The sequence below is a fragment of the Panthera tigris genome, chromosome A2 (genome assembly GCF_018350195.1).
Source record: "Panthera tigris isolate Pti1 chromosome A2, P.tigris_Pti1_mat1.1, whole genome shotgun sequence".
Classification (NCBI taxonomy): Eukaryota; Metazoa; Chordata; class Mammalia; order Carnivora; family Felidae; genus Panthera; species Panthera tigris.
The window spans coordinates 152,932,190-152,953,828 of NC_056661.1; the positions used below are offsets into that span (position 1 = coordinate 152,932,190).

The 21,639-nt window shown below is 49.8% G+C and overlaps 1 protein-coding gene across 9 annotated transcripts in view; it reads right to left on the reverse strand.

Moving 5' to 3' along the window:
- HIPK2 (homeodomain interacting protein kinase 2) overlaps nucleotides 1-21,639 on the reverse strand; it is a 182,656-nt gene that overhangs the window by 93,315 nt on the left and 67,702 nt on the right. The gene's annotated exons all lie outside the window — the stretch shown is intronic.

Here is a 21,639-nt window from a genome sequence, read left to right on the forward strand (position 1 = left end):
TGTCAACAGAAGTCCCCCTTCCTCGGACTTGCCACACCACCTTTTCTCTACAATGAAACACTCCATGCCTCTGCACCTCACACAGTTAGTTCTGTGCACGTAGTAGGTGCTCAAAAAACATTTACTAAATTGAAATTAACAGTGCCTTCTGTCCTCCTGACACATGAATACAAATTTTAGAGCCTTAGTGTTTCTCAGTGTGAGACACACCGTGTCAAGGTGAGAGGACAGACTTCTGAAGAACGTGGGTGTGAAAGAAATAGGAAATAAATAGGAGCTGAGGCTGACATACTTTTCTTTTTCACAAATACATTAAACACCACCACCACCACCACCACGCCACAACTCTGTGACCATCCTTCTTGCCAGGTGAAGTGATTTTCATTTAGCGGACAAGCAATTATGAAGATTGCGCTAAGGAGATGTGCTACCCCAAGTAGATTAGAAAGGCATAAATGGGGCCATGGAATCGTCTTAGCAACACCATATGCTTGGCAGGTACCAATCTTTAAATTAAACCACCTATCAAACCACCTTCCCGGGGCACTGCTGGTTATAAATGTGCTCCACCTGACTGGGAGAAAATTCCATGAGAGCTTACAAAACCTTGCTAGAAGCATTAAAAAAAAAAAAAAAAAAAAAAAAAAAATCCTAGCCATTTCATTGTCATTCAGCGAATGTTAATATTTCTTTTTGTGTTCCCACTGAAGCTTGAAATTAACATGGCTTTTTGTTTATTTCTTCATTTCTGCATCCTTGTCAGCTCATCTCAGGGATCCGGTTTGTAAGGTGGCTGCTGCGGAGCTACATAAAAAGGCCTAAAGACACTCATGCACGGACTAGTAAGAGGCTCTGCGTGAAAATACACTCATTTTTTTTAACCTCTCAGAAGTAGAACATTTACCTTAAAATAAATATTTAACACCTAGGACGCCTTTATCAAGAATCATTTTGACACGGACACTGGTCTTTCTCATCCCCACAGCCAGAAACCCTGGGGAGCAAAGCTTTCTGCAAATTATGACAAAGAAGAGTGTCTATGGGGTATGAGAAGGTGAGAAAGCAAGGGTGAATATGGGATTTTCTAAGGGTGAGCCCATCTCTGAAGAATGCCCCTCACCCTCCCCAGAGACTTGGAGCAGAATTCGGTGGAAGTGTAACACTTTCAAGCCAGTGTGGGAAAAAGGTCCACTCTATCCAGGTTTATGTTGGATTCTAGCTGGCTCCCTACTGACTTTTCCTAAGGACCTGCCTCCAGAAGGCTTCTTCCCCACAGCAAATCCTGATTTACACCCCAGCTTAGCTGGTGCCCAAACAGCCCAGCAGGCAGCAGGTGTGGGACCTTGGGACAAAGAGTCCTCCCCTGGGCTGCAGCACTTTGAAGAAGTATGGGCAGACCATGACTTAGGTGCCTGATGTTAAATTTTTGCTGTGGACTTAAAATGCTGCCCCACAAAGCACGCTGGGTGTTAAGGGAAGCTGTTTTATGAGGGCTTTTATGGGGCAAGAGACATTTTTTTAAAGTACAGACCATGACAAAAATGGGTATCTTGAATATCCCTAGGAACAGAATAATCAGGGACTACATTCAACACTGGCTTAAGAAATGCCAGTGTTGGCATTTCTTCAAATTTCTTAACTTTATGTTAGGATCAGGTAAGAGTCTTCAAAAGACAGAATCCTTTTCATGTTGGAAGGCACGTGTATGTTTGAATGTGCTTCCTGAATGTCCCAACTAGGACAAGAGGGCACAGACCTTCTGTTTTGGAACACGGTCACCTGACAAAGCTCAGAGGGCAGCCTGACAGTGGCTCTGCCTGTCCTCTGAAGACACAGAGCCCCCTGCGTTACAGAGAACGCCGCCCCCCCCCCCCCCCAGTGTGCCTGCCCGTGATTTCCCGTGCAGAATATCATGATGCTATATTCATCCTTCCTCTTGGCTGATGTTGACTCACTAGATGATAAAGCTGCACTGACTCACTAGATGATAAAGCCAGTCTTCAATCTCTATTTTGGGTAGGCTTTGCACTTTGGGGAAACTAGTAACACACCTTTCCCAATATAAATGTACAGGCGAGGCCATTAAACGCAGCTCTCTGATGGAGCCTAGAAGTTTCAATTGGGTCAGCGTCTTCACCACCACATCACATAACCAATTTGAAAATGAAACTTGCAAAGTTTTCTCTGGCTTTAGCTTGTAATCCTATTCCTTGGCTTGTTTTTGTACTAGAAGCACGCGGCCATCCCAAATGAGGACCGGGCGACAGGCTGGAGGTGAGCGGGGGAGGAGGGAGGAAGCGATCCTGCTTTTCAGTTGTCTTTATTCAAAGCTGATTTTGAAACTTTATGGTGAAACTTGAGAATACCAGGCACCTCTACACGTAAACACAAGCACAAATCCACTTCCATGGCCAAGAGGTTTCTGGATTCCCCGCCATTTTGCATAAAGAGGCCGGGTGCTCCGCCCACCTTCCCACTGCCTCCCCCTTCAGCGCGGACCGTCAAGAGGGGGCTATGAAAGATGACCTCCAATGGTTGCTAAACACCACGTAAGAAAAAAGGCTCATTTTCTGTGAATCCAAGTTAAGTTGGTTTGCTTTATGGGATGATTAAGGCTGTTGCGGCGACCGCTGGGAGCGCACCTATGCCCCTCACGTACCACTCACTCCTGGGACTCCAAGGAGAAGAGGTTCCCTTTAAGGGAAGTCTCAGAAGGCAGCTGACTGCACTGCAGCCGCCACGGCTCCTAGGAGAGGGAGGCCTGAGGTTCTCCGAGTCAGAATCTCCCTGCATTTCTTTGTCCAGGCACCCAGGGTCCTGCTTCTGGGACAGCCTCTCCTGGGACCTGGAGGCGCCCCAGGCCACAGTGGCTCTGCTCTTTCTAGTCCAAGAGTCACAATGGCATCCTTCAGGTCTGGTTCCTCCTCTTAATTTGCTACCTCTGTCAGCGGCATGCTTTTGGTGGGCAGACTGTGGGCAATGCCGGGGGCCCGGCCCACAGGGCTAGGCCCCAGCTTCCAGCCTAGAAGGAAAAGGGCCTCACTGCCAAGGAGCTTAACATTCCTGGCATTCCAGGCCCTTATAATTCAGTCCGAGTGACCTCCCCAGTCTCATCCATCACCACATATGTCCGTTCGGTTCATTCACTCGTTTGTGAAGCATCCTCTGAGGACCTACGGTGAGTCAAGAACCATACTTGGCACCAGAAATTCTCAACAGGGGCAGGGGTAGCCAGACCTACGAGCATATATGCATGATAAAGCGTCAGAATGAAGGTCCGGGGCACCAAAGAGGAAGCTGTCACTTCTACCCCGCTCAGGGCCCAGGCCAAATGCTACTGCCCACCGGAAGCTTTCCCCCGCTCACCCTCAGCTGCCCTGCCCCCTCCCCTCTGGGTCCTTTTGGGTAATGAATATGCTCTCCTGTGCCCCTCCCCAAGGATTCCCGGCCCTTGAGATCAGGAGCAATGTTTCCTGTGCTTTCCACTGAAGCTGGCACAGCGGCTTGTACCTAGCAAGTGCTCTGTGCACGTTAATTATCGATTTGAATGCACCTAATGGTGAATCTTAGAATCAGAGTCAATGGCAAGTGTGCTGAACACAGAACATTTAATGTTACTTGAGGATTTCAGTTTGAATTTTAACGAAGGCTCTGAACAGTAAGCAACCCCCACTGTCACTCCCTCATCCGTGCACCAAGCCCACTGCCGGGCACCCCTCACCGGCACCTGGAGGACATACTGGTCCCCCGGACCCTCAAACTTGCAAACCTCAAGCATTAAGGGTGGGTCTAATAACTAGCCCTTCCTTTCCCAAACGAAACAAAATTCTGGCTTCAGTAGCTCACCTCTGTGTTCAATGACGTTCTGAGGCAGTTTTGGGGCCAGTGGATGGGCGAGTGGGTGGGAGAGTAATCTAGATAAGAGATGGAACAAAATTTCCCACCGAGGGGACACAGGTTGTCTCCGGGGAGAACCAGGCCTAGGATCCTTCCCAGCCAAGCTCTGGGAAGCTGAGCGTGAACATATGCAGGGGTTAAGTCTGCCCTTGTCCCTGAGCACCCCCAATCTACTGTAAGGTGCTGCCAAGGTCAGCAAACACACATGACCCGTGAGACTCGGAAGGACAATCCAGTGGGCCATCGCGTGTGCAAGTGGGCACGCACACACACACACGTGCGCATGCTCTGTCCTCCTCACTGCCCCGGAAGTCTGGCTCCTTCTTGACCATGTGAGTCTCGCGCTGATGACTCTCAACCTCAAGCTGCCCGCCCCCCTGCATTCTCCTGGCTCTGCAGGTTCCTCGTGCTTCCCTACACCCATCCTTCCCAGCTCCTCTCCCTACGGCCACCACCAACTGGGAAGAAGGGCTGTCAACTAAATGGTAACGTGACCTCTGAATGTCAGAAGCAGCTGAGGGGCGGCCAGAGACTGGAAGACACAGAAAGGTCTGAAGGAACTGGCTTCTTCCTCTCTCACCTCTAGAGTCCGGGTCAGATGTTAAGGGCCAGAAGATGGAAGCTGATGGCTGCTGTCTGGTTCTCTTCCAAGGGCTTTTATTGGGGGATGCGGGGGAGGGGGAGGGGTCTGATCCCATTTATAGGTAAATACCTCAGAGGGCTGGTCTCCTCTTTATTTTCAACCATGGCCTACAATTTTAGCATCAAATGCTACCCCGAATAACGCAGTATGGGATAATATTGGTGTATCAATCATAGGTCTCCGTTGACTACTATTTTTAACATCAGAGATGAATTCCCATGTAAAATTACTTTCCCTCTTAACAACCTCCCACTCAATCAACACCCAGACAGCTAAGTTAAAAAAAATACTAATGTTCATTACAAGGAGAGTTCTGCCTATGTGTACGTTTAACGTTAGCAGTGTAGAACCTGAAAAAAAAAAAAGTTAATAAAAAGGACCATTAACTCATAAGACTTTGGAGTACTTTTGGGAGCTTATGTATAGTAAAATATATCACAATTTTATTTTCAGTTTAATTAAGAGCTCGTATCTTATGGTATCACTGCAAGTCAAACCCTAATATTCCCAAGACACACGAAGAGAAATTCTCGTGAAAACATTCCTAATTGCCAGTTGGCCACCCACAGCAATAGGTAAAGATTCATCTGGATACAGCTTGGAGGTGCCGCTGAGTGCTATGAACCCCATCGTCTCCTCTCCAAGGGCTGTCAGGGAGGCCCCGCTCTGTTATGGGCGGAAACTTACCAAGCCAGACACGTGCAATCAGACCAAAGTGGTCGCATTTTGTTGGTGTTAATGGGACCGCCTAATTCAATCACGAAATCAATCAATTCGATCAGGAAGCTCATGTACAAAGGAGAACCTATAGTTCTCAGGATTAAGGTTTAGCCGGTGTAAGCGCACCATATTGAAGTTATTTGTGTTATGTACTCTCTTATGAGAAAGAATCAGCTTGTTATCCAATTTGGAAAGAAAACAAATATTTCCTGTGAAACAGCCCAGAATTATTTTCATGCACCATCATTTATATGCATCAGGTAAACTGCTGAAGGCGTCTCGGACTCTGCCTGCTCCAGGGGAGCTGCTCCGAAATGTTTCTTGTCTAACAAGCCCAGGTGGAAATTCCTCCCCCTGCACAGACCTGCCCACCCCTGCCTGTCACCAGCTTCCTGCTGGCCCGAGAGTAATATTTGACCTCACATTTAATCATGTGGCTCAGAACTCCAAAGTTATGGTTTGAATGTTGCCAGAGTTAGGACTACTCGGGGTCTAGAGATTTTTAACTCACACAAAGCTCCCCTGACAAGGACGGGGACGGAGATGACACACGGGGGTCCAATGCCAGGTACCCAAGGAACAGGGAACAGCAGAGGTGACAGAGTTTACAGGGATGGCAGGGCAAGTACTTGGGAAAGAGCTGTGCCCAGAGTGCCTCCAGAGTACCACAGAACACCCGTTGGCTGGTGTAAAGGAAAAGGGACCGCATCAGCCCACAGTCCACTTGCGAGAGAACATCTGCCTATGCTATCTGCCATGAGCACTAGACGCGGAGTCAGGGGAGCTGGGCCAAGGTCCTGGATCTGGTCCTGCTCACTGGACAGAGGAGGGGCACACAGCAGGCCCCCTAACCAACCAGGTGGCTGAACCTGGCCGGTCGGCTTCACAGGCCTTCACGCCGTTCCTCCTCAGCACCTGGCCGAGGGCCTGAACCTAGCATGTGTTCAACATTAAGGGTGTTCAACAAGATCCGCACCGAAGGAGGTGGGATTAGGTCACTGCCAAGATCGTTTTCGGGGCCACAGTGCTGCAATTCTGTGGGAAGGGTTCTCCTTAGACAAAAGGAGAGCTCCCCTCCTCGTTATCCCAGTCCGGTAACGGCTACGTATGTGGTTGGCTGCACAGCCCGGTTTGCACGTCCCTGTAGCTCGATAGTGTCTATTGTGCAAACATCTGGCACTGTTGCTGATAAAATGGAGCATCCAATAACATGACAGTTGCTGGTAATTTAGCACTCAGATGAGCCCTTTACCATTATAATTAATAAACTTCAGCATTCATGTCTGTGGAGGGAGTGCCAATGGATTTATGTTCTCTTTTTATACAATAAGACAACAATAGTAGATATACGATGTCATTGAGGCTTGCTCTTTTGAGTTTTCGAGATTTTTTTTTTTTCCTCCTACCACGACCATGTTGTTTGGAACCATTTAAACTCTGACCTGGCATTACTGTATGGAACAGGATCTATACGTGAGAAACTGGACTAAAATGAAAGCCCAGTGGCAGGAGAGCTGGCTGCGGTCGGGGACAGGCTGGCTTCACTCCTTCCTGGCTCCGTGTTCTCGGCACGGCAGGTTCTCAGCTTCCACAGGGAGAAGTGGGGATGAGACAGAACTGTTCTGATGATTAAACAAAATAGTACCTGTGATCATACTCTGTAAGTATCAGATTATATATTAAAAACAAATAACGAATTGAGAACCATGTCTTATGAAATGAATCCAGATACTCTTTGGGAATAGAAACATACTATGAGATACACTTATTTCTCTTTTCAGGGAAGGTGTTGAGTCTATCATGACCAGATTGTACAAAAAGGGAAATTGAAAAAAAAAAAATTCCCATATTCAAAAATAAAGTTTATGAAAGATGAAAGAAAGGCTTTTAATGCACCAACATGCATAGCTACATACAGACAGCTGAGAGTGTGAGTGTGTGTGTGTGTGTGTGTGTGTGTGTGTGTTTTAAGTTTTAATAAGCCAGTGCTCAGAGAGAGGACCAAGGTGGTATAATTTCTAATTACCAAGTATCTGAAACAGTATTTTCTTTTTAGTAGAGATATACAAATCTAGTAACAGTTGGAACTCATTTATTTGGCATCAACAACTATAGGAACATAATCCAGAACCTGGAAGTAAACTCCACAAGGCCTCTGAGCACCACAAACAGATGTCCCAAAGTCCACACACGAAGCTCACGCTCGCTGGCCACAGAGAGGCCTTCTCCAGGAGCCTGCTTCATGCGAGCACCACTCTGCACGGCGCCCCCTGCATGGTACTTTCACATCCTAGACGTGCACAGCAATTCTATTAGGGTGTGCGGGGCAGGTGCTGTCCCTGTGGCGGGGACCACGGCCCTGGACATTTAGTGGAACTTACCTCTAAAAGAGTAATCAAAGCCACATGATAGTAACTGTACTTTTATTATTAATTTCCAACCGAAAATACACAATGCCAAAAGAGCTACGGCATCCACATAATGTTTTTCAATGTATTAATCAAAATAGCATCTGTATGCATCAGAACAAAGTTGTCTGGACGTGTACTAAACACAATCCAGCCTACACACATTATGTGGATGGAGCATACAGAAATTCTCCTACACGTGTGATCAATGCCAGGCCGGGAAGCAGGGACAAGGGATTTATACTTCCAAAATTCCAGGAGTTCATGATTTACTCAAGGTCGCACGTCCAGCCTGAAGCTGGAATCCAGGCCCTCTGGCTCCTGCGCACTATTTTTTCAGTACCTCTAACAAGTCTGGGGACTTGACTCTGCACTCGTCACATTGGGAGGGGGGAGGGGCTGGCACACTGACAGTAGCGAGCCGACAGCTGAACCCTGAGATGACCAGAGACCAACCACTCTGAGAAAACATGACAGCTCTCGAGGCAGAAAGACCCAGCTCTATCACTTAGTGGTTATGTGACTGCGGGCAGTGTCCTTAACCTCTGTGAGACTGTCTCCCCATTGATAAAACAGGCCAAGTATTTAGCTGCAAGAGTCGTGCACGATAGAGATGACGTATACATATAAAGTCCCTGGCACACGATAGGCACTTAATAAAAGGCAGCTCTAGTTATTATTTTAAGAATTCAATGAACAGAGATAACAAGAGCCTTTTAACTTTGGAGCAAAGAGAATTAAACATCTAAATAGAATGCATAAGTGCATCTCCATAGACGAGCACATTTCATGACACTCATAATGATAACCCGGAGGGATTAAGAAAAGGCTCCGTTGGAGAGGGAACACCCCTCGGTAGAAGGAGCGGGTATCTGAGAAGCAGACACATCTGGTTCAAATCCCAGCAGCTACTTACTAGCCTTGTCACTTGGCAATGGGTTTCTTGAGATTCAATTTTCTCATCTACTAAATGGGGATGAGAAAGCTCATGAGGGTTAAAGGTAGGCCCTTGGCCTTTAGCAGTTGCTCATTAAATGTCAGTGCCGTTCCCCCTTTGTCCTCTCCTCTGTATCAGAGGGCAGTGGGTGCAGTGGTGTCTTCTTGTTCGATTTCTGTCCAAAAAATGAAAACATTGTAAGTGTGGTGTGGAAATGGATTAAGTTGCAGTCACTTGGAAAACTTACACGTATAGGATATTCTTCAGTCTCCAATATTGTGACTTATATAACCATTTCTAAAAATACCTGCATTCATCAGAGTATTAAAATATAATATTCAGTAGGCACTCAATAAACGTGCTGCAAATCGAATACGTGAAAGGAGTGATAATCCAATTGTAAAAACAGGCAAGTTCTACGTGCATAAAGAGGGCAGTCTGTCTATGGAGTAATTAATTCTAACTGAGACAACATCGGGAATTGAAAAAGCGGGAACATACCCTCCCCCCCCCCCCCAATTCAATAAGAAATCAAGAATGGTTAAACCTCAGTATTCTCCGCTACTCAGCACTTTGGGTCTCTCAGATCTTTTGACCTGGCTGAAGTAGACTATTTAATTTCAAGTTAGCAGAAATGCACCTGATCTCCCCGACTGGTGGAACGAGTATGTTCAGTTAGACCTGTCCCCTACAGCTCTCCCACAGGCACGCTCCACGATCCCAGAGACACGTGCGCTCGCACGCTCCACAAGACACAAGGTTTGTAGCCGAGGTCCTGTCCCCTGGCCCGATGAGGAACAGCCCCATCTTCACCACAAAGATCAGGATGTGGCCTGAAAGTGACACATCCCAGCCACGCTCAGCTCAGAGCTCCAGCGAGCGTCTTCCCCTAGAGCAGGACCAAAGGTACTTGCTGAAGGATCATTCTTGCCCCACCTCCTGTCTCCGGAGCCACATGGCAACTCCGTTCTCATCTGCCTGGGTCTCAAAGGGCCAGCTGCCAGTGATACTGACAAGTCCACCGTTACCTGCTGGCCCAATTATTCCTGTAGGCCCAGGGGCATCCACGGTCACACAAAAACAGAGACAGGCCGTGAGACGCGAGAGATGGGGAGGTCGTGCCGGCTTTGGTTTGGTGGAAAGATGTCAGATGAGCAGAGGAAGGGGACGGGGAGGGCCGTGAGGTCCAGTGTGGGAGGAGGGCAATACTCTCACGGCAACCCCAGGCGAAGGTGACGGACTCGCTCATGGGGTGGGGTGCTGCCACAGCCACAAGAGAAATTCCCTGCAAAGCCCAGCGATGGTATTTATCTGCCACAGATGACAGTTACAATATAAAAATTCCCAGGCTCATCCCATTTTGTGTGGCCTGCCATGCTGACCGGCATTTCTCCTAACGAGCTGCTCCTAAGCACACCCCTGCCTCTGGCTGAAGCTTCGACATTTTGTCAAGGAAACAAAACGCCTGTCTATGGCTCAGCACTTGGACTTCACTCACAAACACCATCTCCATGAAAACCTAATAAAAAAGCAATAGAAGTGAAATATAGTTTATTAATATTCATACTGTCTCCCACTGCCAGCAGCCACATGTGTTCGGTCATTAAGGAGGAGGCTGCGCGTAGCCCGGATCCCGGGGAACGGCAGTCTTGGCCATCAAAGTGACCATCGCAGTGGGCGGCTCCGAAACGGAGGGAAAGGCCTAAATATAACTGCTCGACCATGAAGAGGTCCGGGGCCACCTTTTATCACCGGCTGGCTGGGTGGCCTTGGGGGATTCTCCACATCGCCTCCTGGGGCCACCTGGCCATGCGGTGGGGCTGATAATGCCAACCCAATTACCTGACATCTGTGCTACGAGGGAGAAAAACTTCTGTATCCGTGATACGGAAATGGATACATTTGAGCTTGAGGACATGAAAAAGTTTTCCAAGAGGCCAGAGGAAAGGGAAGAACCAGAATAAATTGGAGCTGTTCTGAAGAACAATTTATAGGGCAGTTTGATATAACCAGTACAAATTTCCAGGAAGAGAAAGAACACAGACTCAAGAGAAAAACTGAGGGAAGGGAGATTTACAAATAGTCACAAAATACACCCTGCAAAAGATATTTTGGACAAATTACCCAAAATTATGGGGAAGCATGACTAGGGAATAAAATGGCTACAGAAACAGAGTTTAATGATGAAATCTTATCACCCTCAACACAGCTTTGCTGTGATCATAGTGATTTCTCAGTGTCCTTCCTGGGTTCTCCTTGAGGGAAGGGCCTCCTTCTCTTCATCGTGGTGCACCCCACCCCGCTTAGAGTGGGGGCCCACTAAGTGCTTCCTGGCTGAAGGGGAGAGAGAAGGAATAACCAATCCAGATTTGGAGAAGGATGGACATACGACTGGTTCAGACTTGGGAGAGGTGGCCAGAAGGGGACAGTGTCCTGCGGAATAACAGATACCACGGCAAGGAGAGGGTCCCCGGAACGCCAGTGATAATGTCACATTTGTTGAACTTTGGTTTTCTTAATAGCAGCGGGGGACGAAGACAATGTGTAAATACACATGTGGTAATATGCAGGTTCCTTTCTCCTCTAAAGGTCTGGGAGAATAAAGTACCACTACCCGCACGGAATCCAGGGGCGAGGAAGACACGTGAGGAAAATCCAAAGAAAACCCAGGCACTCTGTGCTTCTTCCACACGGTAGTGCAAAGAAAGCGCACGACACCGAGGGGCACGCACGTAAGGAGCGGTGAAAGGATAAGGGGGTTCAAACGCGAGACTGAAGGGAGCCCCTGGCCTCCCTGGGGTCATCATTCCACAGGTGACACACTTTCACCACCACTTCCCCTTTGTGGGGGAGGCTGGCTATGGTTCCCATGCGCTCTCCCAGGCCGTGCACTTCAATGCAGCCTCACGGCGACAGGCCGGTATGAGCATCCCCAGTGCAGGGACCGGAAAGCTGAGACACGGGACAGTTGAGGAACCTGCACGAACACGGAGTCAGGAAGCGGCACAAGTGGAGCTTTGTTTCAGGGTCGCCAACTCTGAAATCAGTTCTACTGTGTACTTTAGCAACACTAACGTATCATAAATACAGGTCTTTTTTCTCCCCAGACAGGATGGGTCCTCCTTATAAGAGAGAGAGAAAGACACACGCGTGCACGCGCACACACACACACACACACACACACACACACACACACCCCCCACAGAGACTCTGGGAACCCCTGGCTCACTGTGCAGACGGTGCCTGGCCTTCAGGTAATCCCACGCTCATCAGGGCAACATCAACCTCCACTTTTACGCACCGGGGTGCCCAGGGGCCTCGCAGACAGCTAGGATAAAGACGCTCCTTTTCTTCCCAAGTCAGTGAAAAAAAAGAAAACCCCTAATTTACTCCACTGTTTCAACCTAGCACCAGAAAAGTATAAATCACCCTCAAAATTCTGCTTTTGCAAGGATTTTTAAATCCATTCCTGGAGCAACTACACAGATACAGCTCTCAAAGCTACTCATATTCTAGCTGGCATTTTTAACAATTCTGGGTCCCCTGTACAAACCCAAAAAGGCCTAAATCTCAGTTCACAGTAAAATCCCATCTCATCTCCACTTCTCAGCCTGCAAAAGTTCTTTCTTCTTTTTCAATGTTAATTTATGGAAGTGAAATCCACAGAACATAAAATGAGCCACATTAAAGCACACCAATCCGTGGCACCTAGTGGCCTCACAACACTGTAACCAGCCCCTCTAGCTAGTTCTGGAACGTTCCCATCACTCAGAAGGAAGACAGCTTCCCCACCAGCAGAGCCTCCCCTCCTGTGTCCCCCAGCTCCTGACATCAGCCACCAATCTGCATTCTGTCTGTATAAATTCATCTATTCTGGACATTTCATATGAAGGGAATAACACATTTTATTGTTGCGTCTGGCTTCTGCGGCCTGTTTTGAAGGTTTGCCCTCATGTAGCATCTACCGGTATAGCTGAGCCTCAGACAACACAGGTGACAACTGCATGGCTCTACTTATGTGCGGGTTTTTTTCGATAACGTATAGTACTATAAATGCATTTTCTCTTCGTTATGATCTGCTTAAGAACATTTTCTTTTCTCTAGCTTACCTTATTATGAGAATATAGTAAATAACACATGTAACGTACAAAATACACGTTGACTTTATGTCATTGGTGAGGTTTAACTCAACAGTAGGCTTTTAGTAGTGAAGTTTTTGTGGCGGTGAACATCATGTGTGGATTTTTGACTGCGCAGGGTGGTCAGCGCCCCTAACCGCACATTGTTCAAAGGGTCAACTGCACCCTGTTCCTTTTCGCGGCTGAATGATACTCCGTTGTATAGATGGACCACAATTTTGCTTATACATTTGTCCACTGATAGACATTTGGGCTGTTTCCACCTTTTGGCTACTGAATAATGCTGCCATGAACACCTCTGGACAAGTATTGGTTTGAGTCCCTGTTTTCAGTTCCTTCAGGTATATACCCAGAAGTGGAACTGCAGGGCTCATACAGAAATTCCACTTTTTGCGGAAGGGCCAAGTTGTTTTCCACAGTAGCTACGCTATTTTGCATTCCTACCAGCAACGTATGAAGGTTCTCGCAAAAGCTCTTTTAAACATACCTAAATTATTAAAAAAAAAAAAAAATTTCCTGAAATGATTTTCATTAATGCTGACCTTTGCAGATCATGAAGGGCTTAGGGGATTTATATAACAGCTTTCCTTTAACAGACCTTGTGAAATCTCTAATCCTCAACTCCCCCGATCAAGTATGGAGAATATGTTAATCACCAGAACGGACACCCAAGACATTTACAATCTAGCCGGCTGCCCAAGACTAACCCCCAGGACAAATTATAAAACAAATGGAAGTCCAAATGTTCCCTCAAATGCAAGGAAGCATAAAATACAGATTTTAAATGCAATGAGAATTTACAACAGACAAGGGAGAGATGCATGGAAAACACAGCAGCCAAAGAAAGATGAATAGGGAAACAAAACAGAAGTCCTTGAAGGGCGGTTTTAATAAAGAAGAAAAACAATAACTGTGCAGAGCACTTAGCACCACGGCCCGCCTCCATCCCGGCCAACGGCCCGCCTCACCGACGGGGGCGCCCAGCTCTATTAATGCGGGTTAGCTCAGGCAGCGAGCGCCCTGATCAGGAGACACCGAAGAGCTGGGACCCTCCGCCTCCCTCGCTGGCACCGGGCACTATCTCATTTCCCAAGGGCGGCGGGGAGCATATCTCCTGCAGAAGAGCCCTCTCCTACCTGCTAGGAAAGGCAGTGTTGTCATGTTTCCTTAGAAATGTTCAATTTCTGTGGCAAAACAAACCCAGCAATTCTCATGCTGTGCAGGCAAAATTGAAAGTATTTAAGTGTGGTGAGTCTTGCTCGCTAGATGGGAAGAGGGATAACATGAATATGTACAGAGTCCCTCCTGCTTCCTCTCTGGTACCCGGAGGACACGACCGCACGTGCCTTCCTTCCGCAGCAGGCAGTTAGACTGAGTGCAGGGAGTTTTACCAAAGAGCAGGTGGGCAAGGGGCTCGGCACACCCTGCCGTCAGCCGGGGGGGGGGGGGAGGGTGCAGCCCCACTGCCCTGTGCGCCAGGTGGTTCCTCCCTGGGCAGAAGCCCGCAGAGCCGGCACTTAGGCATCGCAGTTATCCGCATCCTTCCTGTCCTCACGTTTAGGGGCACGCTCTTGGGGCCAAGGCTGACTTGCGCCCGAGTACACCGTGGGGTGACGTGCGGACGCGTGGCCTGCCCTGGCAGACACGCACGTGCACTGTGGCCGCGCGCCCACGCCGTCCGGTCTCTGGGCTGGACGTGTCCGCTTTCGAGTGGGTGCGGACACTGCCCTGTCCGGCGTGCCAAGGGCACCCTTTCACTACCACCGGGACAGGGGCCGTGGCTTGTAAAAACCAAGCAGCGTGCAAATCCAGCAGCCGCACCAAACCAAGCCTCGCTCGGGGCTCCTGACGTGACAGGAAAAGGCATTGTGGCTCCACGGCACTCTCCAGAGGACAGGACGCCTGTCTGTGTGAGGCGGGGAGGGCAGGAGGACGGACAGGACGCTGCTCACATCACACGCATTCCTGAGCCTACCCACAGCCACTAGCCCTCTCCAGCCCTTGGGGGCAAGCCTGGAGGCCCTCTGCAGCGGTGCAGGGGTCACCAGACAGAGTGGACATACAGGCTGCACTCGTGGGTTGGCTACCCACACGTGGGTGACCCCGGGCAAGGCCCGGACCACACGGCCAGACGGGGAAGCTGCTGCTGCCCCAGCTCCCTTCAGAGTTATGATAACAATCACATGAAGCCACGTTCCTGGAACACTCAGGAAAGATGAACGGCCATCATCACCATCACAACCAAAGGCCTGGGCAAATACAAACTGGTGCTTCCCCCTCACAGAGAGTGGGGCCCACTCGGCCCTTCTGCTAATTTCTCTGGTGCCTTCCAATCCTGAGGCTTTCATCCAAACGTGCGTGCCCGTAAGAGATGTTCTTTCCAAAGAAGCCACGGCACCCCCTCCAGGGCCAAGGGTACCCTGCAGTGTCTCACACACAGTAGGGACTGTTCTGCTGAGTACAGCTTATAAAGTAATGCACTGAGATGAAAATACGGGCCTTTCCATACAAAGCACGACACAGAACATAAACATGAAAAGTAGGGGGAAAAAAATGCAAATGGCACAGTTCTCAGAGAAAATCATCTTCGGTCTTACATCTTCCGTCAGAAGCCTCGTTCGGATCTGCATGGCACCAAATTGAGAGTCAGACGTGAATACATTTCTTTCAGGGGCAGCCCTAACACAGGACAGGACAGCAATTAACTGGCAACATTCTGAAAGCTCAGTTCTCGCTTAACTGTGTCCCCGTGTCTAAGTGTGTGACTTGTGGAGACTTCCCGTCACTGCTGGTATGTCCACCTGGGTTAGCTTGGGAGAGCCCTGGGAACACAGGTGGAGGGAAGAGAAGAAAAAGGAAGAACGAGGAATGTTACAATTAATAACCTACAGGGGCGTCGGGGTGGCTCAGTCCGTTAAGCGTCCGACTTCAGCTCACATCATGATCTCAAAGTTCGTGGGTTCGAGCCCTGCGATGGGCTCTGTGCTGACAGGTCACAGCCTGGAGTCTGCTTCGGATTCTGTGTCTCCCTCTCTTTGCCCCCTCCCCCACTCACACTGTCTCTAACATAAATAAACATTAAAAAAAAGAATAATCTATACACGCAAGACTCAGAAGAGCTGTGGAAAGCTTCAACACAGTGCCGCTAACTTGCAGAGACTTTCACGGTCCCCAAGGCCTTTATGGAACATCACGGGATCCAGAAGCTAAGGAAATGGCTAAGAGACTCATCCTGCATCACATGGTTGGTGGGATGCTGGGACCCAGGTCTCTGTCCCCATGGCACCTCCCTAGATTGAGCTGGTGTTAGCTAGTCATTTCAGCTCATTGTAAAATCATTTGTAACATCAGCCCTGGTTCTCCCACAGGGTTTACGAGCCAGACCCTGGCCCCAGGAAGCTCACAGTTTCCTTGGAGATCAAATGGACGAATGACTAACAAGACGATTGCACTAGATCTAAATGTTTTGAGGAGGGAGAGATCACTTCTGGTCATGGCAGATTTGGCTCTTGAGTTTCAGAAGGGAAGTGGAACAGGGCTGGGTTCGGGGGTCTGGGTGGAACGCAGGGCAGGGGTTACCGGAAGCAAAGGCGGCAGCACCGTCTCCTGGCAGGCACGGAGGCCACACGGGGTGAGGGGAAGGCTGGGGCCCTTGGAACAGGACTTTGAATTCCAGGTTAGGACCCAGAATATGGGAGCTGTAGCCGGAAATAGAGGAAGGGCATAGAATCAAGGAAGGAGATTTGGGGAATGTCTTCTGAGGAAGAAAAGGGAATGATTAAGAGCAAGGAAGGAGATCTCCTTGGAACTAATGCAGAGAGAGCAGCCTGACAGCACGACGGGGAGAGGCAAACAGGGGTAGTGTGGCCATGAGCTCCGATCTGCAAACCAGCGGACCTCTCACCGCCAGGACGGTCATAGCAGAAGACCTGTGTCTTAAACTGGCTGCTCTGAGCTGCAGAGGGCACAGTGAAATTACATTTACATGCTGGTGACTCTCTTGTTTCTTCCACAGGAGCAAGCAGAAAGCTCCTGTCAGCGCAGAGGGAAAAGAAGGAATGTGGCTCTGCGCCCAGCATGTGGCCTTGGGCCATGGCCCAGTTATTGGGGTGCATGACCCAGGCCCTGCTGCCAGAACTGGTCTCGTCATGCCTGAGATCACTGCCGGGGACAGGGGCCCCTCTTCAAGGTCTGTCACTTAGACGTAGACGAGCTACCACACCGCGTCCAAGATGGCACGCAGGCACCCTCTCTCTGCGGAGGAAAGAAGACCTGCCCTGCAAAACCAGCATGAAAGCCCCCTCAGATGGGGGGCCTGCCACAGGGAAAAGCTGGTTTGGGGAAAAACTGGGCTGTTTCACACATGGCTGTGCTGGCCATGGCCACAATAACGGGAAAGCCAAGGGCAGGACCCCATAGGCATGATAAAGCCGCATGACCAAATTCCACAGACTTACTCTTCTTTCTGGACTTTGACACTTTAGAGGGAACAATGTGTCACTTCTGTTTCCGGCAGCCACTGTCCCTAAGTTTTAGAGGACAAGTCCATGACTTGTCCCACAAAGCAGCACATAAAATAAAGAAACAGCATGATAGAAATGCTGCTGTCATCAGCAGCTGTTTATTCCCCAGAGTTGTTTCTACAGGTTGCCCTGTCCGGCCATTTCCAGAAATGTCTGTTACCCTGCCGGCCATCCTGTTGCAGGATGAACAAATCTATCTCTTTTGCCAGAACACAACACAACACAACACAACCAGGAAGAAAAACCAGGCAAGATAAGGTTTAAGGGTTTAATGTTACCAACATTTTCCTTGGAGGTCTTTATGGGTGAAGAGATCTAAAATTTTTATTTAAGAATTTTTTATTTAAGTTTTGACCTAAGTGCCATGAGTTCTGGTCCACGTACAGATCTGTGGTGCCACTGCCACAATCAGGACCCAGAGCACTCCCATCTCCCTGAGTCCGCCCGGCCCTGCTGCTCACTTCCCCAAGTGACAAAATCTGATCTCAGTGCCAGGTCTATTTATATTCGGGGGGGTCACACTCAGTGCATTTTTATTTGCCACTATAAGTTCTCATTTACAGAAAGAAGAGAACTAGAACTCCTTCACTGGAGGGCAGTGGATGATGAAGAAGCGACACCAACAGTTTGTCTCTCGTGTGCTGGCCAAAAAATTTTATTCTGTGGTCAACGTTTACATAAATCAGGTTGTGACTGAAGAGCACACATCCCCAGTCACAAGCAGCAGGACCAGAGGGGGCTCCAAATATGGGAAATTCTATGGACCAGTCTACCTGCTGCCCATGAGCATGCACACCCAACACACCCGCACCAACACCCACTCACGCCAATACTCACACCTCCAACACACACACACGAAACCCACATTTGGCACACACACGACACATACTCACATATCCAAGACACCCAACGTCCACATCCACCAACACACACTCATACACACCAACACACTCACACCAACACCCAACACATATACACACACGCTAAACCCACTCAACACACCCACAACATACACTCACACACACAACACACACACAAAATACATACTCAAATATCCAACACACCGACACATCCAATACCCACCCCCGACACACAATCATACCAACACACTCACATGCCATGGGACGGTTTCTGAACAGTCTCTTGCATCACTGCAGTCTTCGCTCCTTGCCCTTCTGATGTCGGCAGAGATGGCGAGTGGACGCGGGAAGTCCGGCAGGTGTCAAACACAATACACCTTCACGAGGCTTCCAGGGTGCCGTTCTCCGCTCTCCCGAGGCCCCTGTGCCCGGCCCAAAGAGCGCAGTACTTCACAGCCTTCCTCTGGCTCACCAGTGGCAGCAGGGTGGCGACAGCCCATGCCCTCAAGTGAGGAACAGCACCCTGTCTTTCTATCCACACCAACACAGTCCCGTCACCTCTCCCTCCCGCCTCAGAGGGCGGATGTTGCTCCTCTCCTCCGATGCTGACCCCTTCACTGTTGAGCTGGACACCGTCCCTCCCTGACGCTGGAGGAGACCCACCAAACACACTCCCTGCACGCGGGCCTTCCTTCGTTTAGCACCTTGTCGAAGGTAAAGCACGGTAGCGGGCCTCCACGTCGATAGAAATGATGAAGAAATCATGCACGACCCCAAGAAGCTTGGGAATACTGGGGATGTTGATAGCTAATAACGACACACACAGGCCAGACTGAGTACAGGCTAGACCAGAGGCGCCTAACCGTGAAGGGAGCCCAAGGGAAAAGCATGATGGTTATGACAGGCGCCTCGGGCCAGGCTAGGCGCACACAGGTGAGTCAGACACACGCAGCTTGTTCGTTTAGTCCTTATAAAAGCTTCGGCAACGGCTGTGATTTTTCCCTCGTAAGAGGAAAGAACAAGGAGCCTCAGAGAGGAGTGGGAACTTGCCTAAAATCACACAGCTCTACGGGAGCAGGTCTGGAATTCAAAGCCAAGTCCGCTGCCACACACGGCGATGAGAAGAACGGTGGTAAAAATGCCCGCAGCTCACATTTACGCAGAGCTCACCATGCGCCGAGCTCATGTGCAGCAACGCTCGAGCAGCCGCGTTCTCTGCAGGAAATCTCTGTTCGCTCAGCTCACACGTATGAAGACAGAGTTGAGGGAGTCATGTCTAGCATGTGAGTAAGGTCCCCCAGGGAAGCAGGTAAGAGGTTAGAGGCCCAGAGGACGGCACCGTCTTCACACCTTCAAGGTTCTCTAGTCAGATCGTGCTGTGCTCGACCCCTTCTCCGTGCTAGGGGAGTCGCTTCTAATTTTCTGCAAAGGTATAATGGGACATGACAGATGTTGGCTGATTTCAGGGAACTAATCTGTTAAAAGCCGAGTCAGCTGTCTTCGGGTTTTAAATTGAAATCTCACAGGTGGAAAGGCAAGATGCGAACGGCTGTTTCTGGTGAGACGTGTATGTTCCCCCAAAGGCTGCCACTGCAGACCCATACGATCGGGTTCAGAGATGCCGGACGTCACGGGCCCAGGGTTCGGGTGACCAGTGACAGAACACAAGAAACCGGGTGTGTGAGGGTGTCTGCCGTGTGGCAGTGTGAGCTGGGCTAAAACATATGGGGCCACCAATGCCATCCATTCATTCACGTGGCCGCTTAGCCATTGACTCATTCAACAAAGGAGCCATAGGGACCGGTGCCCGCACACGTCCTGAGTGTGCTTGGAGAACACGGGAAGAGGAGCAGTTCCCTCCACCTCCGGCCACTGTGCCCTCAGGCACCTGCCCCTGCCCAGGTATTCTCTCTCAGAGCCCAGCCCATCTCCCACCTCCAGCAGGCACCTAGTCAGCTACAAAAGGAAGGTGGGCTGGAGGCGGGACTTGTTAATGTCAGCTCGTAAGTCCCATCTCCCACTTCTAAAACACCAAAGTTTGGAGTTCAACTCTGAATTCTTAGCCTATACCGTCCTTACATTTGCCTAAAAGGGCATTTCCCTTTTAGTGGCTTTCCATTTAAACACACCTCACATGTGATTGGATTGGCGGGGAGGACCCAGAAGGACATCTGGGCGTGGTGCTGTAGCACACACCCTGGGGCCTGGGGCCTTTCGGGGCACGGGTGTGGTCCCTCTGATTTCAGCTGGTGACGCGTCCCCTTTCTTTTCTGCTGCAGCCTCCTCTCAGTCTGCCCCAGCCCACCGGGTCCTCACACCAGCGTGGCCCCCACACAAAGGCACAGGACCCTCAACCTAGGGGGGTGGGTGCAGAGTCCCAGCCTCTGGCCCTTCCAGGGCCTGATCCCACAGGCCTTCAGTGGCCCCCTTGGAGGGAGAATGGGGCAGCTCCCTAATTTTCCTGTCACTTCCCCATTCCCTATGTCTCCCAGAAGGACTCTAGGCACCCAAGTCCTGCCTCAGGCTCTGCTTTGGGAACACCCAACCTGAGACCTTCATTCCCACAACGCCAGCATTTGCATCTCTGAGGGCCAGGGCCCAATACCCCAAACCAAGAGCCCGGATCCTCCAGCTGGCTTTAAGACTGGTCAGCAGCCAACAGGGCCGAGGGAGAGAGGCGACTCCGGGCCTGTCTTGCACACTCTGCCTCCTCGGTTTAATAAGAGATGTCCATGCCGGGGGACAAGGGCAGTGGAACCTAGCACACCCAACCACTGGCTCCCCAAGGACAGCTCATTCCGTTACAGATTTGGGGGCAGAGCCGCATAGTTGACGGCACTCCTACTCATTTCTTGAAACCTCAGCACAAAGCACAGTGTCTGGCACATCTTCGGAATTCAAAAAATTACTTGTTCGATGCATAAATGAGGATTATAGCTCCAAACCCGCTGTGGCTCGAGGGAGAGCCCAGCAGCTACAGCGCGGTAAATGCTACATCTATTGTAAAGCATGAAGAGAGTAACCCGCATCATCTCCTCTGCTGCTCATCTGCTTTCTCACCTCACCCGACCAACCCACCTCCTCCTAACCACCCACCTGCCAGTTCACCAACACACACGTCTCCTACCTCACCAACTACTTTTGGATCTTCACTGTCACCACCACTGGGACATAAGGGGTTTGATCACAGGTGAAGGATCAACAGCTCGATGCCAGGCCGTCACCGGCAGCTCTGTTCTCCCATCTCAACCGGGCACACGGTATGCCCACTGGGGGGTAGGCAAGGGATGAGAGATTTTGGAACCCCCGCCATCCAGAGGAACAGTCCTCAGAGGATAAAATGATAATGGTGGTGGGGATGGTGATGGTGATGAAGAGCAGGTGGAAGGCAACTTCTGGACGTGATGGATCTGTTTACGGCACAGACTGTGGTGACGGTTTCACGGTGCATACTTATCTCCAAACCCATTATGTTGCACACGTTAAATATGCACAGCTTTCTGTATGCCAGT